This window comes from Girardinichthys multiradiatus, chromosome 21, assembly GCF_021462225.1.
Source record: "Girardinichthys multiradiatus isolate DD_20200921_A chromosome 21, DD_fGirMul_XY1, whole genome shotgun sequence".
NCBI lineage: Eukaryota > Metazoa > Chordata > Actinopteri > Cyprinodontiformes > Goodeidae > Girardinichthys > Girardinichthys multiradiatus.
In genome coordinates this window covers 37,951,037-37,978,488 of record NC_061813.1, presented here as the reverse complement: position 1 = coordinate 37,978,488, position 27,452 = coordinate 37,951,037, and the positions used below count along the sequence as shown (strand labels likewise).

The following is a 27,452-nucleotide window of genomic DNA, read 5'->3' as shown; positions in this document are numbered from 1 at the left end:
AGCAGTAATCCTTCAGTCCTCCACTTCTTTATTTTTGCTCTACCTGTGTTTTAGGTCTGAATCAGCACACCAGCAGAATGACAAACTGGACCGTGCTGCTTTCCCTTCTGCTACATTAGGCCCCTCAGTGGCTGTGGATTTCCATGGAGGCTGGCGCTGTCTCGCCAAGCACCTTGCCAGTGGGGAGGTTGACGGCAGCGTGTGGCACTAGTTGACCCCTTTGAGACGCTTTAATTAACACACACACACACACACACAAAGAGAAACACTGAGATTAGGTTACTGTAGAATAGAAAATGTACAGTTTTTATTAGAGATAGACCGATGTAAAAATTTTGGCCAATATCAGTTGTTAATATTGCGATTATGCCTGATACCCGATATATATATATATATTTCCCTACCCTTTCGACACCGTAAAAAAAAAAAAAACACACCACTGACAGTGCTTCTGTGCTCCAGTAAAACAGCATATGAGATGCGACAACACACTGGTATTGTTCTGAGGAGTCTGTCTGACCAGAAGGGATTTCATAACAGGTGCCTTCAGTGGCGCATTCAGGTACATATGGTACACTGGATTATCTAAATATTGAAATAATTCCTAAATGATTTAATCCTTTTTTTATTCTCAAGTGTCTGCAGTTTTATAAAAAATAAACCCTAAACAACAACAATGACCAGTTTCAAACAGTTTTTGTTGTATCGTCCATCCGTCCATCCACACTCATCCTTTGTTGATAAAAACAAATCAAGCCAAATCTTTAGTCAGTTCTGTAGTGGCCACTTTTTTTCTTTCCTTGAAATTAACCAAAGCCCACACCGAACCCTGATTTTAGTGTGCCGCTACACCCATACTCAAACAATTAAAAGTCATAGTTGGTGTTTATCTTTGGTATTTGATGTTCTTCCTCCCCTCATTCTTGTTTTGCAGCTTCTGTTAAAATCCACCGTTTGTTTGACAGACCTTTCAGCTGTTTGCTGAGCTCTGCTCTGAATCCGTGTCGATCATTATCCTCAGATCTGCATTTGAAGCACATTTCAAATCCAGATCAAACCCACCAGTAGCAGCAGCAGCTTTTCAGTTGTTTTCTAAGCCTTAATAAAAATGCTGTGTTGCTTTATGGTTCCAGAAAAAATTCATTATTGTCTTGTTATTTATAATAAACTCAGTCCTGTCAGTCTCACGGGGTGTTCCTCCAGTTCCTCGTTTGTCTTTGTCTTAATGGGACAGCTGATTGTTTTCCTCCTCCTGAGCATGTTTCCACACAATTTGAATTAATTGGATTGTAAATTGATCCCACTTTGGAGCTCAGACCCTGGAAGCCGGGGCTTTGCCTGCATACAGCAGTTTAATCTGAATACTAAATGTTATTAAAAGCCTCCACTGCTTCCTCTGTGTAGGACAGTGTGTACCTGGTAATGAGAAAAAAGCCCCATGGGCCTGTTGCACTCATTGTGCACCAGCATGGTATAATTCAGTAATTAATTGCCTTAATGCCTGGATGGCACTGTAATGGTTTAAAGATAAATAACGCAGCCAAGTATAAGTTCAAAGATTATTTGCATTATTGGCCCCAAATTTTGGAAACTTTATAAAATTGTTCCAACTAGTGAGAAAATCCAGAAAACCGAAATCAAATCTGAGCAGCTAATAGCTACAACCAATGGCTGCATCATGAGGTACACATGTAGTTCCCCTTCTGAATACATATAACAGATCAGCAAATTATGGCAGCATCTCAATGTATTTAGACCTGTAGACATGATGAAGATGACTTGAAATTTAAAACAAGCATCAGACAGGGGAAGAAACACACTTTTAGGGATTTAAATTTAGCATGGTGGTCAGTGCCAGATGGCATAGACTGCAACTGGGATTTTAACACGCAACCATCTCTGAAGCATTTCTGAAGGCAGAATGGGTGTTTAACCCGGTACAAAGTGTACACCATGAAGCGAGTATATCGCCAACACGATGTTCTTTGTTAGTCTTAATATTTATGGAAAACATACGTTTCCAGTAACCTAATGCCCAGTTCACACGGCAAGATTTTAAAGTTTTCGGTTGATTTTCAAAACCTGAGAGAACCCACACTTGACAGCGAGCACAACAAGAAGTGCAGAGCAAATCCCTTCCGTGTTTCTGTCACCTCGCTTTCTGATTGGCTACATGTCATGTTCAACAGGCTTCGTTTGTCCTCAGGGAACATCCGAGGAAATCGGGCCAAGACAATTCAACATGTTGAATATCCCAGATTTAAGGTCACATGGGTCCTGACATCCTTCTGAGCGGACTAGATCACTCTTAACATGCCAGAGACCTGTGAGGAGAAAATAAGTGTTATTCTTTAATTTCTTCAGATTGGGGTGTGATGTGCATCTTTTTAAGATCTTTTAGCCTGCTTCATGCTGTCAGACAGGTGCTATTTAAGGGTTTTCTTGATTCAACAACCCTGGCACCAATCAGGCCTGGGTGAGGCTGCTTTTGGTACTTAGTTTATCTTTGACTGACATTATGTTTTTGATTTTATAAAACATTTAATTAAATTTGATGAAAATAAGTTTTTTCCAAGAATTGTATCTTGACAGCCGATCAATCCCTTTCCCCGGATTTCTACCTTTTTGTTGCTTTAAATAAAAACGAAGGTGAAACTGCACACAGTTGTATCATTCAGTTTGACTGCTTGTGTTTTGACTTAGGTTTTTGACTCATCTGCTACTATTTTTTAATGTACTGAGAATACTCTAACCCACCGTGGAGATGATCTTTGATATATTTCCAGTTAAAAGTTTATTGTTTTATCTTGGCATAGTTTTTCATTCTGATCTGACACTTGGAGAATAGTTTTATTTTTTTGGTCTTTTCCTGTTTTTCTTTGAGACAGCTGATAACCCTTTAATTTAATCGCAGTGATACATTTTCAGGTCTGGGACACATCTGAATTTGCTGTGACAGAATTTTGAATGTCATCCATCTGAATTCTGCGCGGCCATTGTGCATCTCTATTCATCTCATCTCGCCTGCCGTGCTTACACAACGGAGGCTCGGAGGAGCCGCGGACGCTTCTCACAATGTAGATGACAGGATAAAAAGAGAAAGAGGGCGAAGAATGAATGAAGAGGCAAGAAAGAATGGAAGGAGATGTGAAAAGGCCATGGAAGGAGGATAAGCCGTCGTGTCTCTGTTGTCTTGACATTTCTCTCTGTCTCCCCTGAAAACGAAAACCTCGATATGAATGTTCCAGACTGATGATGGAGTGGGACGGGAGGAGGAAGAGGCGGAAAGGTGGGGCTGGTTTGACGTGCGTTAGCTGGTATGGGCTCGGCAAATAATTCATTTTTAGTTGATGTAATTAAAAGGTTACAGCCTCAGCAGTTTTCTCCGGACTAATTTGTTTAGGAAGCGCTGAATTTGCCGGTGATGACAGCCCTATGCCGACTCTATTGCAGGTGTTGCTAGTGGCCATGGCAACAAGCAGGAGGGATCCACAGGTGTCCATATTAATATCTGAGTGGAGCTAGCTGCTCCCAGAGTGAACCACATTTATATTCAGCACTTTGCACCAGGTGCTGTTTATCCACACAGCGGAAAGGACGTTCACCTGCTGGATTCTCCAAGAAATCAGGAGACTTCTTGTGGGAATAAAAGGCTGTTTACAGCAGGTATCTTCCTGCTCTGGCCAGGGATGCATTCGTTTTAAATTACCGGTCTGTAGATGAAGAATGCAGCTGACCTTTACCGCCTGCTGTCCACCAGGACACCCAGCTATGTGGAAACCGGACAGAACTTTTTCCGCCTTTTATTTTAAGCTTTTGTCGTGTCTTAGAGATCTCCTACTCTGTCTGGAAAAGTCTAGAAAAGAAGTTTAAGGATTATCCAGGTCTGGATGAGAATGGAAGAAACTATTTTTGGACTTTTGTTTGTCTGTCTTTATTGGTCATCCATCCCATTCATTTATCCATCTATGCATCCATCCAACCATCTGAAAATCTGTCTATATCCGTCCATCCATCCATCTAGCCTTCATCCATTCATCCACCGATGGGTTACAAAGCCATGAGATCATCTTCTGGCCAATAGAAATAATTCTGGTCATTCTAACTGACCTAAAACAGGAAAAGAAAAAAAACATTTGTTTTGTTAAATGTATGTAAACATCTGTTTTTGACTGCTACTCAACATGGTGTGTCTACGTTCTTTACGATATATAACAATGCAGAGTTTGTGCAATGAGCCTTCATGGATTTTGGCACCAACCACAAACCCCCTGCTTGTCTAAACAGTATTAATTCACTGATACACTGCAGATCTGTATTTTATGGTTATTAAACAATGTTCAAATTCTCACTAATGTCACATTCATGTCTTCTCAGTGTTTGGAGATGATCATTGGCTTCTGTTTCTCCACCTGTTTTTTTCCAAGTGGTCTTTAGGAACTACTTGTCCTTCCAGCAGAGTTTCAGTCTGTGCTTAACGTTTTTTCTGAACAGAAGTGGCTTCTTTGCCGTTTATTTTCATTAAAGGGCCACTTTAATACCCTCAGCGTGCAGATGGATTTACACCTACGTGCTGCCAATGTTGACCAAGTTATGCACTTGTGGCAACAGGACGCTGTAGCTCATTTCTAAAGAAGAAACACCCTACTGAGTTAATCACACTGAAATTCTTGATGGTACAGACAAAAGTTCAGCTGCAATATTCTTAGCAGCAGGGAGGTCATTTTGATGCAAAGCGACGGAGGTAACCATCGATAATACAAGATAAAAAATTTCAACCTATTAGTTTGGGTTTGCGGGTCAACAAGGATTTGGATTTTTGAGGACTGATCATCCGTCTGAGCAAATCGAGCTAAAAATAGTCTAATTCCAGCTATTGCTCAATCCATTTTTAGTTTGTTTAAATTTATATTTTTCATTCTAATAAAGCCACTTAGATTGAATCAATATGCCTCTGATTACTTCACTGTTACCAAAAAACAATGTGAACTGTTGTCACAAGGACTTAAGCTATAACGCTGCTTTTTGACCTAGTTTGGGTCTTAAAAGTGTGTTCCTCCCTCTGCTGCCTTTTCACGCAGCATATTTCTCCTTCTTCAGCTTCTGAGCAGTAAAGAGGTTCAAGGTTTTACTAAAAGATACGGAGGGTTTAAACTACTACACACCTCAATCAGGAAGACAACTACCCTTGATCCTGATTCATGGCCATGCAATCTATACTTTAAGTTGGTTTTGAAACAAGTTCCATTACTTTCCGTTATAATTTACCCACTTAACAGCATTAGTTTGGCAGCGTCGCTGTGTCAGACTGCTGCTTTTGGGATTGGTTTTCTCTGCATGGTGTTTGATAAGAAGCACAGCTTTATCTGCATCCAGAGGCCAAACCTCGGCATGTTGGGGATGGATCCTGCTGCTCTGCTTCCACCCGGACGACCGGTGATAATCTTCACTCTTCAGGTGGCCTAACTGAGAGCTGGAGCTGGCTGTTGGATCAAAAACAAACCTCCCTCCTTGCTTCTATTCTTACTTTGTTCACAAAATAAATGCTGTTCCTTTTTGATGCCTATAAAAGAAACCCCAGATGGTGAGCAGTTGATGACCGGAGTAGATGGAGGTTTAACTTTGCAAGCCACAGATTGTAGAATCACTTAATCTGTTAAATGTATTGATTGTTTTCCTTGCATTTTATTGCAGAATTACATCCACTGGATGAACATTTATTTTAAACATTTTATATTTTAACCCATTGGCTGTGGTTGTAGATGGGGGCTTTATTTCTTCTTATTGATGTGAAGTCAGTAATTAAGATGTTACATCCGGAATTAGCAGCAAAGATAATACTGACTGTGGCGTTATTTAGAAATCCCTCTCAGCCCCACATGTACCTTTTAAGTACCATTAATACAAATATTATTGTGTGTATGAGTGCTGGCGTCATGCTACGGTCGATCGCGGTGCAAACAGAATGAGCTGTGCTATACACATGGCAGAACTAATGGTGGCCACTGCCTTAGCATTAGCAGAGCTGTTAGCCTAAGCAGCAGAGATAACAAAGACAGTTTAGCGTGCTTATAAGGGCAATGCAGACATATTTTATGCAGGCTAGTGAGAGGAGATCCTCACATTATCAGTCATCATCTTTACAAAGTAAATTTGTAGTATTAGCCTCAGTGGCCTGTTCAAGCAGAGAAACACCACAAACAAACAAAACATAATAAACAATATTTAAATGATCCTAAACCCAATTTCTCTGCCCAGACACAACCTTTTACTGCGACAGTTCTGATAAACAGTGGAGGGTTCAGCATGTTCCGATGGGTGAGTGGGTTGCGTGGCAGCAGCTCTCGGTCTAGCTGCTGGAGTGGTGGTTGCCCCGTAGTTGTACACTTGTTCAGCCTACAACTTCTTCAGACAGTAGGGAAAAACCGCTTCGTTGATGTAATTTGGGAAACCGTCTCTTCTTGGGGAATCGTCACTTCTTGGGGAATCTGTTCTCAGATACAACTTTTCCACAGAACTTGACAGAGTACAGTCCATCTAGAGCACAAGTTACAGAACCATCAGGGGCAGTTTTATAAATGGAATACCTGCAGTGGAATAAATGTACAACACATTGGGCCAAATATCACACAAACACCACCATTTTTTGTCAATAACATATTCAAAGCCATACAAGTATAATTTCCTTTCCTAGGTGTGAAAACCTGAGGAATCACATTTGGTTTAGCAACTGGGGAAAGAGCAGAGTGTTACAATATGCAGGGTAATGACTCATGTAAAAACATCATGCAGTCATAACCGGGCCTATCAAAAGAGATGCCGGGGAAATATATAAAGTTGGACGGGTGATTGAACATGCCACACAATCAGACATATTATGGCTCTGGGCTGTAAACTTCAGCCAATCTAACCAAGTGTTCTAACCCGTTTCAATCTGTAGAGATTGTTGTGGGTTTAGGAGGGTAACTAAATCCTCTCGTGATGGAGTAAGAGTAGGAAAAATATCATGGTATGGGTTGGAAGATTGTGCAATAGGAGAAGAGGGACTGAGGTGCACCTTTTTATGAGAGCTTGTGGGTCTGCTCCTCCTACATCAACACCTAGAACACATAAAATCAGAGCCACCCCAGGGGCTGGCAGACATTAGTTTAAATGTAAGAATTAGAGGATTTCGCTTAGTACCTGGTTTAGGACCTCCGGAACGATCCCTGATGAGTGCTTTTGCTTAAACTGCTGCCATTCAGTGGAACCAGGCTGATAGGTATACCTTTAGAATTAGTTTCAATCAACAGTTGACTAGGAAGGGCACCAATTAGAAAAAACAACTAGGCTGACCCTGAGGAAAAACACAGATGTAAATATCATACGAGGACAATCCTCTTGATAAACTCCCACACTTCACAACATCAGATAGATCAAATCTAGCAGAAACCGTTGAATTGTTAACAGTGAAATGTAATTGTCAATGCTGGGGTGAACACACACACATCAGAAGAGGGTGTAACAACTGATCTAACCTCCTCCAGCAACTGCTGTCAAAACTATACATTTTGAACTTTCCATACATAAGCATAATTTAATGCTTGTGGACTAAATAGTACCGCAGTAAACACTGCCTTTCAGCAGAGTAGAGACCCTTACTCCCTCCGGAGTAGAAATTAACGTTACTCCAAGCTTGCATAAGAGATATCTCCCCATCAGATTGGGACACAGTTCTAAGAACAGAAAACTATGTTTGAAGGGAAACCTCTCAGGTGTTTGCGATGGGATTTGTAACATGTTCCTTCGTGGTCTGTCCTGATGCTGACATAGAGTAAACATACAGTAGTTTCCACTGAGTTTTGTGGGTGTTGGAAATTCATCCACTTTAACAACAGAAGAAGTTGCTCGTGAGTCTACCATGAATGATATTTTCCTCCCTGAGACTATAAGATCAGACATTGGAAAAGCCTTATACGCCTCTGAGGTAAACTGAGCATAAGTTGGAGTGTAATTCTCAAACCTCTGTTCTAAAACTGAAATAGCATTTTGTAGTTCAGTGATTACAGGTGTTGCAAAGCAGATCTTCATTGCGAGAAACAAGAATAGAAGAAGAGGTGGTTTGGGCATGTTTGTGTATGCAGATGGGAAATGGGAAGGGTAGAGAGTGGGTGTGGAGCAGATGTGTGTGTTAAAGAGGTGTGGTGCGGTACCGCTTTGACGAGACGGCTGTCGCTGTGGTGCCCCAGCCTCCTCTGCCTTGACCAGTCAATCAGCCTTGTCAAGTCAAGTCAAGTTTATTTATATAGCGCTTTTCAGCAACAAAGCACTCAAGGAGCTGTGGGTGCAGCAATGGTTGGATGGGGGCAGTCGTCTTGTCAATGCCCATTCTAGCCGCGATTGTATCAGGGCCTAGAGTCTCAACTACGCCCACGTCCTTTCCATTGTCTCCGCCTTCCTCGACCTCTCCCTTCTCCACTCTTTGTCACATTGTAATTGCAGCAAAAAGCAGTTCTATTTCAGATTTATCCTTTTACCTCTGCTCTTCAGCCATAAGTTGAGCGAGAATAGCATGTCTACAAACATCAGAGGTGAGGTTGTTCTGTTCAGCCCACATAAGCAGCTTTAAAAGGCTGTGTCACATGTAGAAGCTGTCCTTTAATAACAGCTTCACAGACCCGAGTCTCACATACCCCCGATTTTTGACCCATGTCAGTGGGTTTTTGTACACCTCTGTACTTGGTCACAACTTCAGTCACTCTATCAATGATTGCATCTGTATTTTCATCAGCTTTCTGCTTGCAAGTGTAGATGGTAGTCATGTTGATTTTCCTGGGAAATGTTTTTCTTTATGGGGTATGTTAAGAGAATAACAGCATTTTTAAAGGAATCAGTTGCAATGTTGTCCTAGGCGTCATGTCTCAGACTTATTTTTGAACAGTACTTTGACTGTTCAAGCTCTGACATCTTGGCAATGTCAGAAGCAGCCATTTTTACGTGACAAGAGTCTACGTATTTTAGCACCAGTGGGACGGTATCCTCTGCAAAAAGCAGTAAGTTTGTTGGAGAACATTTCACCTGACTGAGCTATGTCAGGGAGAGGTTTTGCAAACTCATCAATGTCCTGGGATAGTGCAAGAACTGAAAACCAAGTGAGGTCCATCAGGACCCATTACTTCAACCATAGGTGCAATGAGAGTGTGTCCATGAGTCTTCTGTTTGGTATACTTAGATGGGGGACTGGAACTCAGTCCTGGCAGTGAGACAGAAGAGCCAGAGCTCCTGTGAAGTTCAGCAGATGTTGCATCATGGCTGTCTTCTTGCTTCAGTGAGTGTTGTTGCTTTGGGTCTGTAGGTGTGGCTGATCCTGCAGCTAGAAGTCTGGAGGTTGCTGTTCTTTGTTGGTCGGGCAAAGACACAGGTGTCCAGGTCCTGGTCCACCACAGCTGCCAGAGTTGTCAAAGCTCGCACATCAGGGTATAAAGAGTGAGAAACAGGAAAAGAATTAAAAGTGTGCCAGATTTTGCTAAAGTACTGTAAGGGGATGGATTAGTAATGTGTATGTTTGCGTCAGGATTTTCAGTAGAGTTTTCAAGAATAGGAACAGGGATAGAGCAATTGTCCCATCACCCACATGTTTTTATTGTCATCCTGACTACCTGCCATCAGTTTAGAATACTCCTTTCTCTGACAGTTCTCAGCTTCCTCCTTTCTGATAAACGTTCTTTGTCCTTCTAATTTTATCTCTTTTTTTATTGCTTCCTCAACGTTTTGTAAAATAGGAAGATTAAATGAACCACCTGCAGGAAAATAAATTCTTAAATCCATTCTTTATTGCACTTGGTGCCTTGCGGTCCATATTTTTTTTACCATGTGGTCAAACAGTTCTCCCTGAGGAGGAGATGTTTGCTTAGAACTTGTCTGGCCCATTATGTGTCTGGATAATGGGGGAATATTCCTTAAAACCTGTGGATGTCTCCATAGGAGTTTAGAGTTTCATGGCACTCTAACCCCCTTTCCCCTAACTAAAATAGTTAGGAGAGCCTCATTCAATCACACAGGGAGGACTCTTTGTCAGTGTACCACTGTTAACCACCCACAGCGATGTCCTTTACATTGTATGTTCTAAGGTAGAAAAACCCAAAACACTCTCGTCTTCAGTAAAAAAAAGTTTCATAAATTCAAGCTTTTAATTTAATTAATAGGACCTTTTTAAATGTGTAAAATTTGTAATGTTGTATCTGTTTTTTTGTTGTTGTTATAATTAGTTTTAAATTTAATCCAACCTTGTTAAGCAAATTTAATGATAATTATTAAATTATACTGATTCAGGATCTTACTGTCTCTGGGAAAAAAAAACACGTTCTTTCTGGATTCCAGTCCTGAGTCTCCAAGAACCTCAATGCTGAGGTCCTCCTTCCCTGTAACAGTAGTCGGGTATGAGACAAGGAAACTCTTCCGAGGAGGGCCTAGCTCTTCTCTGTCGATATCCTCAGAGGAAATCAGTCAAAGAATCCTGCCATCAATGCCAAATTGTTGTGGATAAATTGTATTTACCAAAGAAAGAGATCGATGACCATCACTCAATAAGCTTTATTGATTTAGCCTTATAAGGGAGACAGTTTCCGGGATCAGACGTGCTACTGAGCTGAGGCAAATCTATTCTGACCAGACAAAGGAATCCACCTCGCTATATCAGAATTGTAAAATCTAACTTTGCCCTCTCTAGGAACAGCAGAGGTGAGAATCAAATCAATAGGAGCTGCAGAAGGGGAAACAAAAACCTTTGTCAGGCCAGACAGATCGTCACCTCAGAGGAACAAAGGACACTTTCAAAGTTTGCCATCACACCACCAATGTAATTCCGGTTCCTGAATGTGATTTTTGAACCGGTGACACAATTGTCCACCAATGAAAAGACGTTCCAGACCCCAACCTCTGATTCAACTCGTGCACCACAGAATGCTTAATTCTTCTGCGAGAACCATATTGTCACCCATGGGCGAGTCGAAGCTGCCAACAATAGAAGCAACAAGTGCGGCAGCGAAGAAGAATGTAAATGTTATTTATATGTTTGCAAAACACACTAACACCCCTTTTCATTTAAACTGTAGTTTATGGATGCTGTCTTTTTCAATTAAAAGGAAAATTGTCTGCAGCTCAGCAAGCTCCACTGTCTCGCAACCACGCTTTTAGTCGTATTTCCGCCTAGGAATGGTCACAGGTTTCTCAGACAGACTGTACTTTACATTGGATCCAAGGTTGTCTTCAAAGATGCAATCTTTTGCTCAGCCGGTTGAGAACAACACTTTCACGCGTGTTTTATCCCCGATGCAGCCTGTGGAGAGCTGCGGGCAAAGAGAGAGGGAGAAATGCTGCTGCGCTTTACGTTTTGCAGCTTTACGTCATCACTAAGATTCGAGCTGTGATTCTTCCTTCCTGGGGGCTGTCATGAAAATGGGTTACCACTGTGCATTCTGGGATTCTGAGTTTTTAGCAGTCTCTTTTGTTCTCACAATGTAGTTCAGTCTTAGTTCCTTTCCATGACTGAGCCCAACACTCAGAGCACTTGTTTAGCATGATGGTAGTTTTACTGCTGTGTCTCAGACTCCATTCTGAAGACTGGCATATTGACAGCAGCGACCACATCAATAGGTTGTTCATGTTGCTTCTAGTCAGGAGACTACAAACACATCTTTAGTCTATGGCATTCACCTGATAGCGAATTGGCAACCCTGACTGAATGGAGGGGGATGCCCTCCGGTCTCTAAAATAAATGTCAGAGTTTCCTGTAGATATGGTAATTATTGTTAGAGAGCTCACTCATTTCTGGACCAATTAGATCAAACTTGACACCAAACTGGAAAACGAAGGGAATACAAGACCAACATTCACTAAATCGAATGTATTTGTAGCTTTTCTCCATTTTGGATCTATATTGAAGAAGTTTATACTCTGTTGAAAGATGTTTGAATAAATTATGTCAGACATTTATTGCCCCAGCTAGTACTAGTACTTTAAGTGTACGTTTTTTAGATAACCTTTTAATGAATCGTATCATGTTTGCAAGCTTTATTGCACTCTAACCCCTGTTAAAATTGAATTTTATGATGTTGTATGATGTCTTGTTTGGTTGGTCACCTCTTTTTTGTTTACCTTGATTTTGAGTTAGAATGCGAATTTTTCTTTACGAGTTTGGAAACATTATTTAATGCCACATCCACTTAAATATTGTCATTTATGTTTGTGGGTTAGTCTCCTTTTAATGAGACAGTGTGGGCTTTTCCCTGTCTTTTGTAATGTAGAACTAGTTTTCAGCTCCTTCACCTGTTGGTTTGAGCGGTCAGTCAGCTGTGTACAATGTAAGAAAAGGAGGATTCTTTCTAAACTAGAGATTTTTTTTCCCCAGCAGAGCACCATCCATCAACATTCTTTCAAGGTAACACTGTTTTTAAACAAACTTTGCAACAGGCTACAAGAGCCTGTTGGTAAAAGAAACAGCCTCCAATATTCTTTTAGCAATACAGCGTGTAGATTGATTTAATATCTAAAAGACATGAATTCTGAATGTCATTGTGACTGACTTGTTTACAGCTCTGTCTTCTCCACCTAAAAGCTTGATCCATGTGTTTTGTCTTTTGTTGCTGTCAGCATCATTGTTGCCCTGTTGACTGAAACACACCTACTGTCTTGAGACTCAATGCCAAGACACTGATTTATGACCTCTCTAGCACACCCATTCTCCCATCTGCCTGTATTTGAGGAGTTTTTTCATGTGCACAGATGATTTGCAGCATTTCAGATGACATCGTCCCCTGCAAAACAGCTTATTTCCCTGTTGCTACAGGCTGTTCGCCCCTCACCTGCTGAGTCTGCGTTATGCTCTTCATTCACTGTACCTCTGTGTGTTTGTCTGGTCCTTTACAGCCATCTCATCCTGGTGTCGCTGGCATTGATTAACTCTGTGGGCATCGCCGGAGCTGGTTATCCTGTCAATTTTCTTGACAACTGCTGAAGTCATTAACATTTAGGTTACTGTGCAAAAAAATATCTCAGCAGGTGTTACTGCAGCTCATTTTTCTCTGCACACCTGTGCTGCTGTCAGACATGGAAATGTGACAGAAAGAGCAAACAGCTGTTGATGGTAAAGCTCCCACTTTAAAAATTACAATTAGTAAATTATTTCCACATATTAAAATTGTGGATGGTTAATCGAAGGTTTTCCATCCATTGAACTGTTTGACAGCAGAACGGCAATCATATCGTATTGTTAAAATGTAAAAGAATTGCAAAGGTGTATCTGGTTACAGTATTTGATGTAATTCTGCTCTTTAATAGTATATTTAGCAAATTGGATGCCCATGTCAAAGACCTTGGTGACAGAGATGTTTGGGGATATGCTCACTGTGTGGGCATATCCCCAAACATCTGCAGGTTGAAGGGCAATGCGTCCTGTTGTTTGTACCACCAGCTAAAGCTCTGATGTCTTTCGGGTAACCAGTTGTTTTCTGCAGCTATCCAGCGGCTGCTAGGAGCTCACATATTGTGAGGCAATCCCATTTGAGATACCTTGAAAGCATGCGAGCAAATGTAGCCATGTTTGGCCTCGAGAGATATTTTTGAAGGTCAGAAATGTCAGCTGTGTTTGTACAGCATTTGTGTGTTTAATGTTTGACATTTCTTTCTTTGTCCAGTTCTCTCCGCGGCGCAGCTCTTGTCTCATGTAAAAAGAGCTTTAAAGAGAGAGATAATGCTATGGGATTGGGAGGAGGGGGGATAATCACAGGTTCGTCAGGGATGCTGTCCTTGTGGTGTTTGCTCAGGTGGAAGTGGAGGCAATCACACGGGCTCTTCTGTTTCTGGAACTAGGCACATGGGAGAAAAATGAGCCAACAAACTATCGTGTATCCTGCAATAATTTATAATTTATCAATCATTTATTAATGTCTTATTTAATTTGTGGAGATAAGTTTACATCCACTCATTAAGGGCATGGGTGTTAGATTACTTTTTGGCTTCACTAATTTAATTGAATCCTCCTTTTTGCAGAATATTGTAACATAACGCTTCCATGATTTTTAAAAGCTATTTGCATTTATTGTGCATTTGCTCCTAATCACCTTGAGTAAAAATAAACATACAAGCTCTTATATTTACATACACCTCCAAGAATATTTGAACAAATATGTCTTAGCAGGTTTCACAACAACCGCAGACGTTCTGCAGCCGTCAACAGGCTTCCAGCATCGTTTTATTTGAATATTTGACCTTTGTTCTTGGTAGAACTAGCAATCAAAATGATTGTTTTCCTGGTTAAGGTAATCCATTTTATGAAGACCAATCAAGATGCTTAATGTCAGTGTGTCATCTATTGGGGACATTCTATGTGCTGCGGTTCTATGCTCTTATCATTTTCATTTTCCTGCTTTTCCTTCAGTTTTGTAAATTAACTTTAATGTCTCAGGGTTAAAACAGGTGCTGGTTTTAATGGTGACCGTGGTTTAATTTGGATTGTGTTGCTGGTAAAAATGAAATTCCCGATAAAAATCTATTCTTTTTACAGACTATTAAAGGTACAGTTTTGTTGTTATTGTCCATCAAGCACTTCAACGCAGAAGAAAGCATAAGGCAGGGATGTTTTAACTCCAAAGAACACAGAGTACATTTCTGGCTTTCTCACTTTGCTAGAAGGGCTTTTTGTTCTTTCTTTTCAGCTTCCAGCAGCTTCTACCTGTCTAGCAGTTAATGCTAGGTTAAGTGTTTTAATATGTTTAACTTGTTATCGACTTGGACAGCCGGCACATTGACAAACACGAGTGATAGGTAGTTTTTCCTTTACACGTCTCCGTTTCCTGGTTATCTTGCCCTCCCAAGTTGCCCCAGCACAGCCCAAACACTCTTGCCAGAGCCCAGAGTAACAGGGGAACGGGTGATGAGACAGCGGGAGAATGATTTGCAGTACGTGAAGAAAATATGTGTGTCTTTTTGGTTAGATTTTAAAAAAGGTTTTTTGTTGACTTTGTCATTTTGCTGTTGCGTTTGTAAAATGCACTTTTCTTTTGATCAGAGTATTTTAAGTTATTTGAAATTTGCATGGTGAAAGTGATTAAATGTATATATACTGTTTACAAGTGGCCTGTATTTTACACAATGTGGTGGGATGCCTGTTGGGCTTTTTTTCATAGAGCTGGCTGCTTGTTTCTGTCGTGAGGTCTGGCAATACTGATGCTTAGAGCAACAGTCAGTATATGTATCAGAAGTTAAGAATGGCAGTGATAAGCATGCTGCTGTAATGGAAATTCTTTCTCTTGTTATGAGTCAACTTCTACCCACTTTGATAAGAAAATTCCACAACACTGCCTAGAAAAATAATACAATCAGGTTTTTAAAAAAGGAAAGAGAAAGGAAAGCTAGACTTCAAAGATTTAAACAATAAATCTGCTAGCAAGAAGGTTCGGGAGTGCTCTTGGTAAGTCAGGCTGAGCAACGGCAGTAAGATGGCTTATTTAAAAGTAAAAAAAGGGTTTACTGGAGTTCTTTGTTCTTATCTTGGTCAGAAATCTGCTGTTTTCATTATTTTTTATAATGATGTTAATATATGGTGTCTGGTCTGAATCTTGCATCAATTAGCAAATTACATTCTGTACGCATATTGTTGAGTACAATTTAGAAGCAGTAAAAATTGTGCTAGTGCTGGTTTTGAACTATAGAAAGAAAGACAAATACAAGCTTTTTAAAGTTAGGTCTGTAAAGCTTTTGATGGGTCAGTTAGATCCTAGACATGTGGTGACAACAGCCGTATGTGAGGGTCCAATTTGATTTTGTCAGTGGGGCCAAAATTCCTGGCTGCACCCCTGCCAGGCAGTCATAATGTTATGCCTGATCAGTATATAAAACCTGTTTTACTTAAGAGAACACAACAAAACATTTTAAGTGGATCATGGATACAATATATGGTTACAGCCTTACAATATCTTTGAGCTAGTTTATTATGAACTTTAATTTGTTAAAGAGGGGGACCAATCAGAACAGTAGTAGTGGATGTAACAGAACTGGAAGTTAATTGAAAAGTGTTTATAGAACTGGTTCAATCATTTTTTTCACACCTGTTATGACGTTCGGATTGTTTCAGCTGTAACAAAGATGTTAGAAAGTGGCACAAACAAGATCAAACTACAGTATATCCAACAGAAAAGAAGTGAAGAATCACATTTGATCTGCTGGAAGCAGCTAATGTTTGCCATCATTCTCTGAATAATGACCGATTTCTTTCTTTGAAGCTGCTGATTGATGGCTTTGTTTCAGTTCTGGTCTGAAGCCATCAGTTACATTTAACTCTAATTAAAAAAGTCATTAGAAAAACTCTGTTGGTAGCTAAGTAGCTAAGCTTTATTCAGTTTGTTTCAGGAAGTTTTTACTATTTTGTTGTCTTAAAGCTCAGGATGTGGTGATGTTTGTTTTGTGCAAATTAATTGGAAATAATTGATAGTTGGGGTTCCAGCCTGAAGGTGTAAGCTCTAAAAGCCAATCATTTTCTCGTCCTTTGTCCTGTCAATCATTCCCACAGTCATATTTCTCAGGAAAAGATGCAAAATGCTGCAGCATTTATCAGGCCGGTCCTTCCTACTGCGGGGGGATTAACACAGGATTAAAAGCACGGATGACCTGGACATGCTTGCAAAACAAAACAGAAACTCTCCGGCAACCTTGTGCAATAACGACTAACACCTGATGCCGCGGCATCAACTCACCGTCCGGCTTTAATCCTGACAAATTGCCACCCCAGGTCCTTCGCTTAATCCCTTTTTATCTGCCTCGCCTGCAAATTCTCTGGTGTTCAGAAACTCAGAGTCGCTCTGCAATCCATATACTCCCCAGCAGGGCTCATTATCTTAAGTGAGTGTCGATAGGATGCAGAGAAGTGCTCGATTTCTTCTCTGCACGAACAAATGAGCAGCAGGAGACATGTTGGAGCAGTTTTGTGGAACCTAGTTCATGTAGGTGCTGGTGAACAGCTTTTGCTTCTACTTCCAAGTTTTCATGTCTGTCTGGAAGATCTGCAGGGCTTTGATGGAGGAGATTCTGTTGACTCGTCACAGCTGTCAGACACCAGCCTGCCTCTAAAGACAGTAAACCTGCCAGCAGGGGAAAAGGCATGCAGAAATATCAAAGCATATTATTGTGGTAACATTTGAGGACATTATCTGAAAGAGGGGCTATTGAAAGCTGGCTTTAAAGAGGGAAATTAGGTTGCTCTTCTTCAGAGAAATGCCCATAAAGAACTCACAAAGATGGCTTGAAGTCCTTTTATGTCACAGAGGATTCGTTCTTGTTTCACAGCCACTGAGTGTTTTTCCCTCTACTGCATGTTTTTGTGTGAAACTGAAAAGATATGGTGAGAATAACAACTGCGCCACACAGCACTGAAACTTCTGATGTAATTGCATCTCAACGGAGTTACGGCACACTACAGCAGTTTGGGTTCAGCGTTCCAAGGTCCAGTCTGTCCTTTGATTCTAGCACCTAGACTCCTAGTACTCCTAGTACTTGTCTTCTGAATTATCACTTTCTCAGGTGATTGTGTTTCAGCTCATTAAGGTTTTCAGACCAATGTTCACACTCAGCTCTCTCTCGTGGTCTCACCACAGCATTTCAATGTGACTTAGGTCTGGACTTTGACTGGGCCATTGCCAAGTCCAGAGGAGTCCACGGTCGACATTTTGATTTGTTTCCTTTTGAGCCATTCTCTTGTAGATCTGCTGCTGGTTTTGACCCGAGCCACCTGTCAGACTGAAGGTCTTACATCTAACTCTAGATTACTTTGGCATACAGAGGAGTCCAGAGTCGACATAGTGACTGCAAGGCACCAAAGCCCATGTCATCATTTTCTACTTGTGAATTATCTTTCTCTCTGTGGAAAGCCCTATAATCCTTTTCAAGTTAAGGAGCAGGAAGACTTTTTTTGCTAAGGCCATGCTGATATCTTTCCGACTTGGGATTGTGCTAACACACTTGTTTGCTCTGAAGGATCAAACTGCCAAAGCTCCTGGTTACACTGATGATGATGAGATTTATTTGATATGGGGAAAAGTTGGCAGAAGGTTAAGTAAAGCTGGATCTTTCATGATATTCAGTCGGGGTATATTGTTTATTGGTCCTATTGTCTTGGAGGCAACTTTAGGTTTCTGCTGCAGAGATGTAAATTAGCACGCTGGCCTTCAGTTTCAGTCTGTGGTGAGTCCTGATAGATTTGTCACAGTAAGACATGACTCCTAAGTCTGAGCTTCGTACCAATAAGTCTCTCGACCCAGTGTGTGTTTTCAACCATCCACAGGGCCCTGCGTCGACGTCCGTCTCTCTGTGAAATATTCCTCTGTTTGGGTGATAGCCAGAGCTGGCACTAAGACAGATAAACAGGGAAAGATTGATGGTGTGAAAACAGCTGACAGAAAACATGACAGCTACAGGGGTTGGACAATGAAACTGAAACACCTGTCATTTTAGTGTGGGAGGTTTCATGGCTAAATTGGACCAGCCTGGTAGCCAGTCTTCATTGATTGCACATTGCACCAGTAAGAGCAGATTGTGAAGGTTCAATTAGCAGGGTAAGAGCACAGTTTTGCTCAAAATATTGAAATGCACACAACATTATGGGTGACATACCAGAGTTCAAAAGAGGACAAATTGTTGGTGCACGTCTTGCTGGCGCATCTGTGACCAAGACAGCAAGTCTTTGTGATGTATCAAGAGGCACGGTATCCAGCGTAATGTCAGCATACCACCAAGAAGGACGAACCACATCCAACAGGATTAACTGTGGACGCAAGAGGAAGCTGTCTGAAAGGGATGTTCGGTGCTAACCCGGATTGTATCCAAAAAACAGAAAACTACGGCTGCCCAAATCACGACAGAATTAAATGTGCTCCTCGAGTCTCCTGTTTCCACCAGAACTGTCCGTCAGGAGCTCAACAGGACCAAACCTTTGGTCACTCATGCCAATGCCAAACGTCGGTTTCAATGGTGCAAGGAGCGCAAATCCTGGGCTGTGGACAATGTGAAACATGTATTGTTCTCTGATGAGTCCACCTTTACTGTTTTCCCCACATCCGAGAGAGTTACGGTGTGGAGAAGCCCCAAAGAAGCGTACCACCCAGACTGTTGCATGCCCAGAGTGAAGCATGGGAGTGGATCAGTGATGGTTTGGACTGTCATATCATGGCATTCCCTTCGCCCAATACTTGTGCTAGATGGGCGCGTCACTGCCAAGGACTACCGAACCATTCTTGAGGACCATGTGCATCCAATGGTTCATACATTGTATCCTGAATGTGGTGCAGTGTATCAGGATGACAATGCACCAATAGACACAGCAAGACTGGAGAAAGATTGGTTTGATGAACATGAAAGTGAAGTTGAACATCTCCCATGACCTGCACAGTCACCAGATCTAAATATAATTGAGCCACTTTGAGGTGTTTTGGAGTAGCGAGTCAGGAAACATTTTCCTCCACCAGTATCACATAGTGACCTGGCCACTATCCTGCAAGAAGAATGGCTTAAAATCCCTCTGACCACTGTGCAGGATTTTATATGTCATTCCCAAGACAAATTGACGCTGTATTGGCCGCAAAAGGAGGCCCTACACATACTAATAAATTATTGTGGTCTAAAACCAGGTGTTTCAGTTTCATTGTCCAACCCCTGTATTTGTCAAAGTCCCAACTGTATCAGCAGGTGCTCTTGTATTGAGTTTTTACCTTCTTTATTTTTGTGGCTTTTTTTCTCTTTGTTTGTGGATCTTCTGTGATGTGCTGCAGTTGTTTAATGTTCATTTTAAACCATATTTTACAGATGATTTCTGCAATTTGCACTGCTGCTGTGCTCAGAATCCAGTTGGCGCCATATATCGCAATTAAATATTCTTATTGTTTTATCATCCATCCATCCATCCACCCACCAATCCATTAGGTCTCAGGGGTAACAGCAAGAAAACAAATGCCTCTTTCTTCAGAGACATTGTCCAACTCCTTCAGGGGGATCCCAAGGTGTTCCCAGGACAGAACACGTATAAGGTGAAATCCAGATGTGCCCTGGGATCTGTGCAGAGTACGTCTTGCCAAGAAAACCTTCAAAGTGAGGCATACAGGAGGATTCCTTATTAGATGTCTAAACCCCTACAGTAGAACCTCTTGGGATGCAAACGAGCAAATGCTCCAATCGAGGCTCCCACACAAGCTGATGGAGTTCTTCACCTAATCTATAAGCTGAGCTCAGCCACCGTTGAGAAGAAGCTAATTTCTCTTATGCTAAATCTGCTTCTTTTGTTCATGCCTCTTTTCCATATGGGGTTGGGATGTAGATAAACCAGAAAAACAGAACTATGCCTTTTTGTGTCAGCTCATTTTCATTCACTTATAAATCAAATGTAACACCAAACTACGATTTGTCACTGATAAAAGCAAGACAAATAGCAATGTGTAGTTTTTGTAAAATAAGGAAATGTACGGTATTGTTTGTAGATGTAGCATAAAACAGACTCATCTAATTTATGTGCCCTAATTATGTAGGACAAGCTCAGAACATTATTGGCTTTGCATAAAAAGGCAAGACAATTTTTGAGAAATAAAGTTGTGGTAGGTATAGTAACCACCATACAAGTGCATGGACCATTTAGTATGTTTTTTTGTAATTGTTTTTTGGTTCAAAATAATCAGTGTGTTTCCAGGTGTCGGAGAAATGTTGGTTTATTCCTGTAGATTTCTTTAAATCAATTTCCTTTGCACATGACTCTGAAAGAGCCACAGCTTCTGTGGGAAATTGCAATTGATTTAAGAAGGAAGACGAGGGATGGAAGCTAACGGCAATCACTAAGAGCATGCAAAGACAAGGAGGAAAATTACAAAAACACAACAGACAACCTCTAAAGCGGCGACAGTAAATATCGAAGGAAACTTCAGAGACGGAGGAATATTACAATGATCCTAAATAATCACAGAATCAATCAAGGAGACCATAAAGAAGAGCAGTATGACCATAGAATGATTCAAGACCTCAAAGTGAAAGCAGAACGATCAGGGAGATAAAAGAAAACACAAATTTGTTTCAAATGAATCAGAAACAGAATAACATCTAAAAAGTTGCAAAAATAAACTTCAACAAGGAACAAAAACTCAATAACTACACATACAGAGATGTAAAATTCATCCATCCATCCATTCTTGTATCCTTTTCTCTGTCTGTCTATCCATCTATACATCTGCCCAACCTTCCAACCATCAAATTATCATCCATCCATCTGTCCATCAAACCTTCATTTCATATCAAACCTTTGTCTGTGTGTCTGTCCATTCATTCATCTATCCATCATTCACTCATATGCCATCAATTGATGCATCCATAATCATCTATCATTTTATCCATCTGATTATCCATCCATTTTGAGATGGTCTTTAACAAAGAAGTAGGAAAACAAAGAAAACTGAGCCTGACATTTGATCTAACTTGTTTTTTTAAGGTTCGTGAAGTCTGTGCAAAGCATTCTTCATCTTAAGCTAATTTTTGTTTTGTTGTTACTCTAGAGTTTTGTTGTTTTCTGTCTGTTCCGATCGTTTCACCGACTGGAGGTGGACTCAGTATGGATTACTGATCTAACGTACGATGCTGCCTGTCAATGCGACTGCTTCCATATATCTCTAAGATCCTATTTAAATGTTTAGTAACTGTACTCAGTTCTGCTTAGTATCAACAGGCAACAAAACACACTCATTCAGCCCACATCATTGTTAAGGTACTTGACCCTTCTTGAATCCTTTCATGTCATTCAGAGTAGTGTACTTGTCCTTAATTGGCATTTTAGGTCATCATTACATTAAACACAAAATAGATGTTCTGTATTAGATTTAGTGGGGCTTCAGCAGGATCACAGTTAACAGTAGGAACGGCAGTGGAAAGTTATGCCACATTATTTAAATATAACTCCCAGCAGAGAGGAATTTTAATGCATGAAGGTTAAAGTGGTCGTTGAATTATACAGAACCTGTCGAGGGCTTCTTACTCGGTGTTGGGTTGGGAGTACGTTATAAGTTGCGTATTCTGGACATATGTAAAGATTATTTTGCCAGCAGGATTTTTGCCTTTTTAAAGTTGCATAAATCAGCATAATCAGAGAATACATGTACTTGGTTTTGTTGAGGTGGCTTGCAGAATCAGTTTTTTATGAAGTCCAACACTGTGTCTAGGTCGTATTTTTAGTTTATTCTTTGGACTGGATAAATTGGTTTTAGGTTCCTCCCACTACGCATTTCTGCACAAGCACAGTTTTCTTGTCTTAAATAATGCACAATGGAAAAAAGTTAACATAATATTTGAATTACTAATTACTAAGGCACTTTACAAGACATACAGGTCCTTCTCAAAATATTAGCATATTGTGATAAAGTCCATTATTTTCTGTAATGTCATGATGAAAATTTAACATTCATATATTTTAGATTCATTGCACACTAACTGAAATATTTCAGGTCTTTTATTGTCTAAATACGGATGATTTTGGCATACAGCTCATGAAAACCCAAAATTCTTATCTCACAAAATTAGCATATTTCATCCGACCTATAAAAGAAAAGTGTTTTTAATACAAAAAACGTCAACCTTCAAATAATCATGTACAGTTATGCACTCAATACTTGGTCGGGAATTCTTTTGCAGAAATGACTGCTTCAATGCGGCGTGGCATGGAGGCAATCAGCCTGTGGCACTGCTGAGGTCTTATGGAGGCCCAGGATGCTTCGATAGCGGCCTTTAGCTCATCCAGAGTGTTGGGTCTTGAGTCTCTCAACGTTCTCTTCACAATATCCCACAGATTCTCTATGGGGTTCAGGTCAGGAGAGTTGGCAGGCCAATTGAGCACAGTGATACCATGGTCAGTAAACCATTTACCAGTGGTTTTGGCACTGTGAGCAGGTGCCAGGTTGGGCTGAAAAATGAAATCTTCATCTCCATAAAGCTTTTCAGCAGATGGAAGCATGAAGTGCTCCAAAATCTCCTGATAGCTAGCTGCATTGACCCTGCCCTTGATAAAACACAGTGGACCAACAACAGCAGCTGACACGGCACCCCAGACCATCACTGACTGTGGGTACTTGACACTGGACTTCTGGCATTTTGGCATTTCCTTCTCCCCAGTCTTCCTCCAGACTCTGGCACCTTGATTTCCGAATGACATGCAGAATTTGCTTTCATCCGAAAAAAGTACTTTGGACCACTGAGCAACAGTCCAGTGCTGCTTCTCTGTAGCCCAGGTCAGGCGCTTCTGCTGCTGTTTCTGGTTCAAAAGTGGCTTGACCTGGGAAATGCGGCACCTGTAGCCCATTTCCTGCACACGCCTGTGCACGGTGGCTCTGGATGTTTCTACTCCACACTCAGTCCACTGCTTCCGCAGGTCCCCCAAGGTCTGGAATCGGCCCTTCTCCACAATCTTCCTCAGGGTCCGGTCACCTCTTCTCGTTGTGCAGCGTTTTCTGCCACACTTTTTCCTTCCCACAGACTTCCCACTGAGGTGCCTTGATACAGCACTCTGGGAACAGCCTATTCGTTCAGAAATGTCTTTCTGTGTCTTACCCTCTTGCTTGAGGGTGTCAATAGTGGCCTTCTGGACAGCAGTCAGGTCGGCAGTCTTACCCATGATTGGGGTTTTGAGTGATGAACCAGGCTGGGAGTTTTAAAGGCCTCAGGAATCTTTTGCAGGTGTTTAGAGTTAACTCGTTGATTCAGATGATTAGGTTCATAGCTCGTTTAGAGACCCTTTTAATGACATGCTAATTTTGTGAGATAGGAATTTTGGGTTTTCATGAACTGTATGCCAAAATCTTCCGTATTAAGACAATGAAAGACCTGAAATATTTCAGTTAGTGTGCAATGAATTTAAAATATATGAATGTTAAATTTTCATCATGACATTATGGAAAATAATGAACTTTATCACAATATGCTAATATTTTGAGAAGGACCTGTACAGGTCTAGTTCGTATTTAATTGTATAGAATCCAACTTGATCTAAATTAGATTCAGATTAATTCAGTTCGTTTCATAACAATCTTATCATACTGTTGAATTCAGATCTAGTTACATAAATCCCAATAGCAATAGCTTCTGCACTGGCTTTGTCAAAAAAAACAACACCAGGACACAAAAGGACCAAGTGAGTCTTCTGTGGAACAAAACAGAGAACATAATGGTGGTTAATTGCCCCTTAAAGGAAAGAAAACCCCAGGAGCACCTGACCAGACAGACCTTCTGTGGGAAAAAAAAACTCAGAGCATAAAGTTATTGGTAGCAATAACTGCAAAAACACACAAATGGAGAGTAGTAGGAAAAAAAAGCAAAGTGAGGAAAAGTCGTAAGTGTATTCTTTAGCAGTCTAAAAGTAATAATTCTCCCAGGTATTTGTTGGGGCTGGTGTTTTTTGTTTTCCTTTTAAAGTCTGACTAACCAATCATTAGACACAGGGACATGTGTGACATCACTTGTATTGTCGTTATTATGTCCAGTCCCGGTTCCAGTAACTGTGACTATGTGCAACAGCAACACATACCCCACAATTTGGCTACCGTTAAAAGGTTAGCTGGCAAAGAAAGACAAACTGTATATATAATCTGATCTTGAGGGCTAGATAAAATTAAAACGTGGGTCAAATGTTGCTTTAGATAAAACATCTCAAGCTTCTCCCTATTTTAATTTACTTCTTCTCTGGAGCTCCTTCTGGTGTCTGGGGTCAAACGTCTGAAACTGGAAAACTCAAGCAAAACTACAGACAGCATCATATGAACACAACTCTCAACAATCAGAAAGCAATGTTTTAAACAAATATAGGATCACATAATTTTTTTATTTACAAACCAGCATTTATCATGTAAATCATTTATTGTGTAAATCAAACGTTATATGAAGGTGTGTCAAGCTTCGACATTAAGAGGTACTTTGGCTGTGACTTACTTGGGCCTCCATTGTTGTATTCCTCTCTTAACAGAAATCTGGTTTTCCCTTCTTTTGGGATTGACTGTATTTATGATTGGATCATCACTTCGGAGGAAGCTGAGCTGACTTTTTTACAGTCTTGGTGAGTGTCTTTGGATTCTGTTGAATAAAAATATATTGTCAAATGAAATTCTTTCAACAGGTTTTATCTAGATTTTTATGATTATTAATTTGTTCTGAATGAAAGACCATGTCAGTCTTTACAATAAAATAAAAAAGTATATAATACTAGTACGGCTCGGAAAATTGCAATATTGTGAGAAAGTTATAGCATATTCATTGAAAATTCGGTGGAAGAAAAAGGTGTGACAGGAAAAGGTGCAGCAACAAGTACAACCACGGCATTGACAGGATTGTCAAGCAAAATTCATTTGAGAATTTACGGCCGTATTGATTCAGTAATTTATGCAAATTGAGACCTAACCAACTATGGGGTGAATAGAAATTCAAACACTTTTCAGAAGCCTCAGGAGACAACATGCGTTGTGAATAGGCGCCATTTGCCATTTATAAATTAAATTAAAGTTTATGTTAACATTTGTTTAAATATCTTTTTTTTATTAAGCTTATGTTATATTTTAATTTTCTGAGACCCTGAATTTTGGGTTTTTGTTGTCTTTAGGCTGTAATAATCAAAATTATGGCAAAGTTTTGGACTATTAAAACTTTAATGTAAAAATCACTCATAACTGTTTTCATTTGGTGATGCAACATAGTTAACTCTTGATATCAAGTAAATGAGAAAAGTTTTCTCTTGATAACAATAGTTAAGTTCAAAGAAAGAACTGAGAAGTTCTTCTGTTGCTTTCAGTTTCATCATTCATGATGCTGTCAGGACTCTATTACAATGATCAGTTATGATCTGTTACATGCGTTGCTATGGCCTAGGTATATTTAAGCCATTGTCATCTGAAGATCTCCTCTGATGGCAGTTTAAGCCAAATCCGGCTGAAGGAAATCATAAAAAACATGAAATTGCCTTTTATTGTGACAGATATTCCTCATGCATGCTTTGTGTTAAACTGTCAGCAAAGACTTCAAGGTGCTAATAGGAACCTGGGTGACATGAAACGGTTTGAAGACGGCTTTAAAAACGTGTCATCACCTCATCACTTGTGCCACCTCTGTTTTTTCCCCAACAACTTGGGCTCGAAGCTTTGAAAAACCAGAAGTGATGTGACTACATCTGTCCCCCGGCAGCGTGCCTGATTCTCCTGACAGACTCTTTAAAAGCATTCACTTGCAGCTCTGTCGTGAGTGTGATGTATGCATGCTTCAAGGTGGAGGTTAAACAGAAGCCAATACATGTGATGAATATCCAATAAGGTGTGCTGTATTTATTTATCTCAACCTGGGACGTTTACCTGCTGAGTTTCTTTTTAAGCTTCTGAAATGAGAAGCACACTCACTGGTTGTCCTGCTGTGCAGCTTGATGATGTGGAAATATTCTCAGACTCAGTCACAGGAAGTGGGGTCTTGATGCATTCACTGCCTTTGCTAAAAAAAGATCAGTATTTGGGTTTGATTGAAGAGTTTAGTTTCCTAGCTAGAATTGCTGAACTGTTGAAAGTAGCTCAGCCTGAGAGTTTAAATAATCCTCATTTCCATAGTCATCCGTAAGCAGCATTGCCACAGTCTAGCTTGATCAGATGTGTCAGTGCTGTTTGAAGACTGGGCCAAGCTGCTGTCTTCCCCTTTATCTCCCTTATCCTCGATCTCTTTTTGGATCTGGAGATGGAGATTGAGCCTCTGGCTGAAAGACTCACAGCATTCAGTTTTTAGCTGTTTTGAAAACAGGAAATCTCAGTGTAACAGCAGAGGAAACCACTAATTGGTTTTGCTCAGACGTTTTCGGACTTTTTGTGACTTTGATGAAACTCGATAGAGCGACTTTGTAACACTTGCTTTGAAAAAACACTTAATCTCCTTAGAAATCTGTGATCTGCAGGTTTTAATTTTATCTTTATTAACTCTCAAGGAAACGGATTTTACAAAACAGACATTAGCAAATCATTTTGAACTGCAGAAAGATTTTTATGTTTTAAAATACCAATTAGAAAAAGCTACCTCCTTAATTTAATTGTAATAAAAAGCCCTTTTCAGGAGATTGTTCTGCTGTAAACCTTCAAACATGGACCTGACTTCTACCAATTAACAAGGAATTTAGGTCATTTTTTATATACAGGTCCTTCTCAAAATATTAGCATATTGTGATAAAGTTAATTATTTTCCATAATGTCATGATGAAAATTTAACATTCATATATTTTAGATTCATTGCACCCTAACTGAAATATTTCAGGTCTTTAATTGTCTTAATACGGATGATTTTGGCATACAGCTCATGAAAACCCAAAATTCATATCTCACAAAATTAGCATATTTCATCCGACCAATAAAAGAAAAGTGTTTTTAATACAAAAAACGTCAACCTTCAAA

At 40.3% G+C, this 27,452-nt stretch overlaps 1 protein-coding gene across 2 annotated transcripts in view; it reads left to right on the top strand.

Moving 5' to 3' along the window:
• The window catches only part of rnf152 (ring finger protein 152), a 66,619-nt gene that overhangs the window by 18,254 nt on the left and 20,913 nt on the right, over positions 1 to 27,452 (top strand). The window contains exon 2 of one of the 2 annotated variants that reach the window (XM_047350299.1): positions 25,007 to 25,096. The exons of the other annotated variant lie outside the window; for it this stretch is intronic. The gene's annotated coding sequence lies outside the window, so the exon portion shown is untranslated. The remainder of the gene's footprint in view (positions 1 to 25,006; positions 25,097 to 27,452) is intronic. 2 annotated transcript variants of the gene reach the window in all.